This window comes from Callorhinus ursinus, unplaced genomic scaffold, assembly GCF_003265705.2.
Source record: "Callorhinus ursinus isolate GAN/ISIS: 27379988/994484 unplaced genomic scaffold, GSC_fseal_2.0 scaffold15, whole genome shotgun sequence".
In the NCBI taxonomy this organism is placed as follows: Eukaryota; Metazoa; Chordata; class Mammalia; order Carnivora; family Otariidae; genus Callorhinus; species Callorhinus ursinus.
The window spans coordinates 46,354,312-46,363,294 of NW_027397077.1; the positions used below are offsets into that span (position 1 = coordinate 46,354,312).

At 39.5% G+C, this 8,983-nt stretch overlaps 1 long non-coding RNA gene across 1 annotated transcript in view; it reads left to right on the plus strand.

The window, feature by feature from the left end:
• LOC141374257 (uncharacterized) overlaps nucleotides 1-8,929 on the plus strand; it is a 28,437-nt gene extending 19,508 nt beyond the window's left edge. The window contains exon 3 of the long non-coding RNA XR_012381000.1: nucleotides 8,257-8,929. This is a non-coding gene — a long non-coding RNA (uncharacterized lncRNA). The remainder of the gene's footprint in view (nucleotides 1-8,256) is intronic.
• Nucleotides 8,930-8,983: the final 54 nt, after the last annotated feature.

The window sequence follows — 8,983 nt, forward strand, 5'->3', positions numbered from 1 at the left end:
ATTCATACATAACCCACTGGGGACAGGATCACCTCATCCCAAGGTTATCAGGTCATTTGGTCTTGGGTCTTAACATGCCCTATTTCTCCTGAAAAGGGTTATGAAGATTTCCTTGATGACTACCTCTCTCCCCCCAGTGGTAATTCCTGGATTCCAGATGTTAGATCAAGTTCTTGAAAGCTGTCTTTCTCCTGGCTCCTCCTTCTTGTCCTGGTAGCTCAAGCTTACTCTCTGATGGTGCTGGCTTGGTTCTGGATCATTGGTATTGATCATTGATCAAGACCTCACTGTCTTGGGGAGTCATCTGTCATCGGCCCCCTTCTCTCCCTCATGCCCTGTATTTGCTTTCCCCCACCAGTGCCTTGCCTTTGGAGAGGACAAGCACAGCTCTACTCCAGACAGCAGTGTTCTGGCCAGACATCATCTCTTTCTGGTGGGTGCAACTTACCAAATTTTCTATTCTTTGAAAAGTATTGAGGTCCTGCCAGCAACCTGGGTTGGTAGTGTAGGCTTTCATACAATAGAATATATCCATAGGATTATAAGCAGAATGTGCTGAAATTCTGGTAGTGAGACTTGAATCAACAGAGAACCATGTTACCCAAAGCCTGGAGGAGAATTTTGGTGAAATCTCAAAGGTGATCTGGAGACAGCTGTCTATATATTCTTACTGGCGGTTGTCTTGTAACTGTATGTAGTTCTTTGGGTCTCTCCAGTAGTGGGTACTTGAGTCTCTGCATAGACCTGGTGCTGTGCTCAGCTGATGGTGATGATGGAAGTCATCTGGGGGTAGGTGCACAATGAGGTCACTCCCGAGACAACGTCCTAGGAAAGGGACACCCAGTCACCCCAGCATATGCGTGTGATGCGTCCCTGATCGGTGCCTGACATCTGTAGTCCGCCCACCCAAATCAGGAGTGGGATGGCTCATGTATTTGAGATACTTCTCTCTGTTTTCCTGGATAGATTTCAATGAGATGTTTAAAATAAAAAAAAATTAAAGTCACAAAGAAACTTAAAATGATTCCATTTTGGTTAGAAAAATATATACATGCATGGAAAAGAACTATCAGAGAGACATAGAGCAAAATGTTCACAATGGTTATCTCTGGGTGGGTGGGATACGGGTGGTTTTCCTTTCTTCTTTTTGTTTCCCCCTATTTTCTAAATGCTCTACAGTTTTGCAGAACACGTGCTACTGTTGGGATAAGGAAAAATAAACAATAAAAAGTTAAAATGTATCAATATCTGAAAATATAGACTTGCATAACTAATAAATTAAGGGAGTGTTTATTGATGAAAAAATATTTTTTTCAAGATTTATTTATTTGAGAGAGAGAGAAGACCACATGAGAGGGGGCGAGGGCAGAGTGAGAGGGACTGAATCTCATGCAGACTCCCTGATGAGCACCGAGCCTGACACAGGGCTCCATCTCACCACCCTGAGTTCATGACCTGAGCCAAAACCAAGAGTCTGATGCTCAACCAACTGAGCCACCTAGGTGCCACTGAAAAAAAATATTTTTATGAGAAAATTTAAATAAGAAAGTAAACCTAACCTTAAAACACTGACATACTGGAAGGCATTAAATACATACGGAATACATTTTACATATGTAAAAAATACATTTATGTGGGATACATGTTGGAATATATTAAATTAAAATGAAGAGATTCTAGGAGCTCCTGGGTGGCTCAGTCAGTTAAGCGTCTACCTTCGGCTCAGGTCATAATCCCAGGGTCCTGGGATCAAGCCCCGCGTCGGGCTCCCTGCTCCGTGGGAAGCCTGCTTCTCCCTCTAGCTTCCTTCACCTCTGCTTGTGCTCACTCACACTCTCTCTCTCTTTTTCTCAAATAAATAAATAAAATCTCTTCAAAAAATGAAAAAATTCTATACATCAAAAGACACCATTAAGAAAATTAAAAGGCAAGCCTTTTAGGTTTCAGTGGGGTTCACAGTTCTGTGAATAAGATAGGCACTTGATAAACATTTGCTGAATCAATTAATAAATGAACACACTCTGGGGTTTCCTGAAGTGGCAGGCTCTCCAGTGTATTTTAAATGAAATGAAATCAATTTACGAAAACGTGATTTGCACCTCTCTTCTCCCCCCAACAAATTAATTGTGTAAAGCAAAAGATCAGATGTGACTGACTGTTCTGTTACTGCTCTGCACCTGAGCATGGTCATGGCCCTCTCCCCTGTGCCCTGGCCCAGACTCGGTTTCCTTATCTGGAAAAGGATAACAGCCACCTGCTAGCACTGTACTTTAAAAAGTGTAAGAGTTAAGAGTCCATGTGAATATGAATGTATCAGGGCCAAAGAAGCAGAAGTAGTTAAAATAATTTTTTCATCATGAATTTTGAACACATACAGAAAATTGTACCAAACAGAAATGTACATCGGGAAGTGAGTTACCACAAGGCAAATACCCAGAGAGCCACCAGTCATGGCAGAAAACTGAACACTCTAAGTATCAGAAATCCCTTTGTGCCCTTCTTTTTTTTTTTAATGATAAATGAGACTTTTTTTAAAAAAGATTTTATTTATTTATTCGAGAGAGAGAGGATGAGAGATAGCACGAGAGGGAAGAGGGTCAGAGGGAGAGGCAGACTCCCCGCTGAGCAGGGAGCCCGATGTGGGACTCGATCCCGGGACTCCAGGATCATGACCTGAGCCGAAGGCAGTCGCTTAACCAACTGAGCCACCCAGGCGCCCCTTTGTGCCCTTCTTAATCCTTTCCTTCTCCGTCCTCCTCCCAAAGGAGCACTATCCTGACTTTATGGTAATTACTTCCTCTCTCTCTTTTTAAAATAGTTTTATCTCTCTATGAAGCTTACATCCCTAGAACATGTTTGCATCATTTTGTGGTTTTTAAAAAATATAAAGGGAGGGTGCCTGGGTGGCTCAGTTGGTTAAGCGACTACCTTCGGCTCAGGTCATGATCCAGGAGTCTCTGGATCGAGTCCCGCATCAGGCTCCCTGCTCGGCAGAGAGTCTGCTTCTCCCTCTGATCCTCCCCCCTCTCATGTGCTCTCTCTCTCTCTCATTCTCTCTGTCTCAAATAAATAAATAAAAAAAATCTTTAAAAAAATTTGTTTAAAAAAATATAAATGGAATCATGCAGTTTGTGTCCTTCTTGTTTGGCATCTTCCATTTAGCATTGTTTGTGATATTCATCCATGCTGTTGTAGAGCTGCGTGTTCATTTTTCTTGCTGTGTTGTATTTCTTTGTAAATGCCCTTTAGCTTACATTTCCATTTTCTTGCTCATGAACATGTGGCTCATTTCCAGTTTGGAGCTATTATGAACAATGCAGCTCTGAACATTTTCCCACCTGTCTTGAACACTTCACGTGCTGCCGTGAACTCTTTTGTACATATGCATGCATTTCTATTTGGGAACAAATTTGGAGTGGAATTGCTGGGTCACACACTATGCTTGTCTTCGACTTTAGTAGATAATGCTAAACTGGATTCCAAGAGTTGTGTCCATTCACAGTTTTGCCAGCAGGACGTGAGAATTAGTATTATTCCACATCATGCCAACACCTAATTTTGCCAGAGCTTTAAATTCTAACCTATTCTCATGGATGTGTAAAAGTATCTATCTCATTGTGGTTTGAATTTGCATTTCCATAATTACCACTGAGCTGAGCATCTTTTCATGTGTTTGTAGATCTTCTGGATATTCTCTTTTGTGAAGCCCTTGTTCAAATTTCTTGCCCATTTTTCTTTTGAGTTTTCTGTCTTTCTTATTGAAATGTGGGAGTACTTTTCCTATTCTGGATGTGAGCCTTTATCCGTTAGATGTCACCAATACCTTCTTCCATTCTGTAGCTTGCCTTTCAACTTTTTAAAGGGTGTCTTTGATGTCTAGAATTTCTTATTCTAGACATTTTAACTTAATATATTAAGTCAATATATCTTAATATATTCCAATATGTATTCTACCTATGTATTTTTATACACAATATAAATACCATTCATATAATATGTATAATATACAAAAATATATATTCACATATATAACATGTATTCCATGCATTCCAATATGTCAGTGTTCCTCTTTAAGGTTAGGTTTTCTTGAATCTTATTGAAAAAAGATTTTTTTTTGACCCTGAGATTACATATTCTCTTTATATGATCTTCCAGAACTTTATCATTTTACCTTTCATATTTAGATCTACAATTCCACCTGACCTGATTTTCTTATATATGGTGGGAGGCAGGGATCAGTTTAATATTTTCCTCATGGAAAACCATGGATAACCAACAAATTTATTTATATTTATTAAAAATAATTCCCCACACCCCATTCTGAGCTGTTACTGTTTTAAAACAATAAATTGAGCTTCTGATTATGTTTCTGGAGTCTCTTCTCCTTCGTGGGTCTATTTGATTATGTAACCTTGCACAGAACTGTGTTGTCTTAAGCAATGCAGCTTTATAACTTCCTGATAACTGGTAGAACAAGTTCTCCTACTTTGTTCTTCTTTTTCTTTTTTTTAAAAGATTTTTTTTTATTTGTTTGACAGAGAGAGACACAGCGAGAGAGGGAACACAAGCAGGGGGGGTGGGAGAAGCAGGCTTCCCGCAGAGCGGGGAGCCCGAGCTCGGTGGGGAGCCTGCTTCACCCTCTCTCTCCACCTCTCCCCCCTGCTTGTGCTTTCTCTTTCTCTCTCTCAAATAAATAAATAAAATCTTAAAAAAAGAAAGAATTTACAGTTTTACAATATTGAATTTTACAATCCATGAATATGCTTATATATCTTCATTTATTTAGGTTTTCTTTAATTTTATTTGTAAGTATTTGATATTTATTGATGCTAACATAGTGGCTTCTTTAAAAAAGTTATTTCAGTTTGTTAGTATCTGTAGAAATTCAGTAGATTTTTATATATTAATGTTGTATTAATGCAATTCCAGTTTTAGTTCTTTTCTATTCCCTTTCTTTTCCTTGCCTTGCTGCACTGGTTAGAATCTCTGATAAAATGCCAAGTAGAAGTGGTGATAGTGAGTCCCACTGACTGATTCCTGATCTCAAAGGGGAAAGAGTTCAATATTTCATCATTAAATATGATGCTTGCTATATGTTTCTATATATTTCCTTTACAGAATATGAAAGTTTCATTCTATTCCTACCTTGATAAGATTTAAAAATTAACGAATGTATGTTAAATGTAATCAATTTTTCTTCATCTTTGGAGATAATTATATGCTTTTTCTACTCTATTCTGTTAATATGGTGACTTCTAGATGTTAAACCAACCTACAAATTTTGGAATAAATTTGAGTTGCTGTGATTGATATGTCACTGGATTTGATTGGCTAATGTTTGAGTCAGGATTTTTTCCATTTATTTTCCTTTTTAAAACATTTTATTTATTTATTTTTGAGAGAGAGAGAGAGAGAGAGAGAGAGAGAGTGCGGGGGAGGGGCGTCGGCTGGCAGAGGGAGAAGCAGGCTCCCCATTGAGCAGGGAGCCCGATGCGGGACTCGATCCCAGGGGATCATGACCTGAGCTGAAGGCAGACACTTAACTGACTGAGCCACCCAGGTGTCCTTCCATTTATTTTCATAAGTGATATTTCCTTTCTTATTATGTCTTTTGGGGTTTTGATATCAATCATATTCTCCTCATAAAACAGGTTGTGAAGTGTTCCTTTTTTCCCCTCATCTCTGGATTTAAATTTCTGGTAAAAATTATTGGCGAAGCCATCTCGGTCTCAAATGTACTTTGTGAAAGATTTTTACTTATACTTTCGATTTCTCTAATAGTTTAATAGAACATTTAATATTTTATATTTCTTCTTCTTTTCCCCCGGAGCTTCATTGAGATATGACTGACAAACAAAAATTGTAAATATTTAGCTTGTACAATGTGATTTTTAAAAAGTGTACAATGTGATGATTTAATATACATATATTGTGAAATAATTATCACAATCAAGTTACCTCCCAGTTACCATTTATGTGTGTGTGTGTGTGTGTGTGTGTGTGTGTGTGTGTGTCAAGAACACTTAAAATCTACTTTCTTAGCAGATTGCCAGTATTCAGTACAGTATTATTAACTATGGTCACCATAAACTTAATCATCGTATAACTGAAAGTTTGTACCCTTTGACCAACGTCTCCCCTTTCCCCCTATCCTCCCGTCCTTGACAGTCATTGTTTAACTCTCTGGTTTTATGGGTTTTACTTTTTTAGATTGTAAGATCCTGTTTTTAATTCATTCTGCCACTCTGTGTTTAATCCATATACATTTAAAGTAATTTAAAGTTAGGGTTAGGGTCAGGCTCAGGGTTAGACTTGCTGTTATTGATGCATATATTACACATGATATTATTACATTTCTCTATGTCAAAGACCCGATATTATATTATATACATATTATTTTATACAATTGCTTTTAAAATCAGTTATGAAAAAATGTATACTAATTTTTATAATTACATAATTACTTTTATTAATGTGTTTGTGTGTGTGTGTGTATTTAAATTATTATCTGGGGTTATTTGCTTTCACACTATAGAACTTTCTTTAGTAGTTCTTGTCAATCAGGTCTAATAACAACAAATTCTCTTGCTTTTTGTTCATCTTGAAAAGTCACCTGCATTTTAGAAAGATAGCTTGGCTGGACAGATTTCTTGGTGGGCAGTTTTTTCTTCAAGCACTTTGGATATATTATTCTCTTGCCTCTGCCTCCATAGTTTTTGTTCGGAAGTCAACTTTTAATTTTATTGAAGTTCCTTTGTGCGTGACAAAGTTCTTTTTCTCTTGATGCTTTGAAGATTTCTTGTCTTTGACTTTCTGCATTTTTACTATGGTGTATGTTTTTGCCGTTATCCTATTTGTAGTTCATTGAGCTTCCTGGATGTGTACATTACTGGTTTTCAATGAATTCGGGAAGTTTCTGCCATTATTTCTTCAACTATTTTTTCTGTCCCTTTCTCTCTCTCGTATTCTGGCAATGCCATTATGTTTATATTGATGCAGTTGATGGTGTGCCACATTTCTTTAAGACTTCATTTTTCTTCATTCTTTTTTTGGTCTCTGTTCTTGCGTAATCTCTATTGATGTATCTTCAAGTTTGTTAATTCTTTATTCGGCCAGTTCCCATTTACTTTGAACCCTTTTAGTGAGTTTTAAGTTTCAGTTATTCTAATTTTCATCTCCATTACTTCCATTTGGTCTTTTAAAATAATTTCTATCTCTTTATTGATATTATCTGTTTGATGCAGCATTGGCAGCATACTTTCCTTTACTTCTTTAATTATGCTTCCCCATAGTTCTATGAATATAGTTCTAATGGCTACTTTGAAGTCTTCTTCTATTAGATCTGACATCTGGTCACTCTCACAGGCAATTTGGATTGTTTGCTTTTTTTACTGGTGTAGGGGTCATACTTTCTTATTTCTTTGCCATCTATCTATCTATCTATCTATCTATCTATCTATCTATCTATCATCTATCTATCTATCATCTCTATGGCTGGAAATTGGACATTTTAGATAATACATTGTATCGCTCACCTCCATACTCCAGGGTTTGTTATTGCTATTGTTTAATTTTTAGGGGTGGAATGGAAGAAGGGAACACCCACCACTTGACCATAGTCAGTTGGGACTAAGTCTCAGCAACAGGCAGCTGGGGACAGGATGAGAATTGTTGAAGTTCAGCTCCTCCTGACAAGAAAGCCCTCTGAATAGGAGCCGGGGGACAGGAAGCACCGTGTTCTCAGCTATAGATGTCTGGAGTGGAGTCTCTGCCTCACTCATGTGGGATGGTGGAGCGGTACCGTGCACTTTCACTTTTCTTACGAAATTTTCATAGATTTCTTTGCATAAATGTTTCTTTATTTGCTGTTTGCCATTATGACCATTTCCAGAGCCTTTAGAGTATCTTGTTCTGTTTTATAAGTTTTAGCAGGTTCACTGGGGAGTGAGTGGGTCAGTAAAACTCCCCACGCTGTTTCCAGGTGGCCAGAATGTGAATGCAATGGCTGGAGCTTGTGCTAGGGGGTGGAAGGCATGTGAAAAGCGTGAGTACCAGGGAGAAGGAGCCAGCATCCCAGCTGCCATCCCAGCCTGGGACAATGTACCTGACAGAGAAATTAGTTCCATCTCTTTTAAGCTATTGTTATTTGAGCTTTCAATTTTTCCACATTCTAACCCCAATCATACACATTTTGGGGGCATTTTTTTTTGGTCTTTGCTTCTTTCTGAACATTATCTTCAGCGTCTCCTCATACAGGTCCCAATGTCTCCTGCTGCTCAAGATTCCTGACATTAGAAATGATTGAATGGCCACCCCAGCTCTCTGCACCTGGACCAACGACCAATGGCCAGGGAGGCAGTGAAGAAGCACAGATGGAGAAGCTGAGGGTCCTCCCGGAGAAGGGGGGTCCCAGCTGTCAATTCTAACACAAGGGTCTCATGCTGTGCTAGTCCCTGCTGCCCTACCACCTGGAGGTGTAAGCTTGTCATGCCACTTTGTGAGCATGTCTCTGAGGGAATGTGCTGAGGAATGTGAGGTGCTAGGCTGCACCACCAGCACGCCCCGGGACCCGACCTGCAGGCTCTTCTAGGACTGGAAGCTGCCAGCCCAGGGAGCACAGCAGAACAGTGGAAAGCATGGGTTCTGGATGGACTCTCCACTTCTCCACACACCTGCTGTGTAAACTGGGCATCATTTCACCTCTCTGAACCCAGTTTCCTCATCTGTACCTCTCAGTTCCTGCTTCACAGGGTGTGGTGGGAATTAGACTTAGCCAGCAGTAAAGCAGCGGGCAATCTGTCAGGATCAGAGGAGCTGCTCCCATTTCCCAGTGAGGGAAGAGGCGCAGAGTGATGCCGGGCTCCTGACTCCTCCCCTTCGGAGGCCCTGCCTTCCTGCAGCCTCCAGCTCCCCTCCCCCATATCGTGTTCTTCTCTGTCCATAGGGAAGGGGCATCTCCTTTGCTGGTGAGGGCAGGGAACCC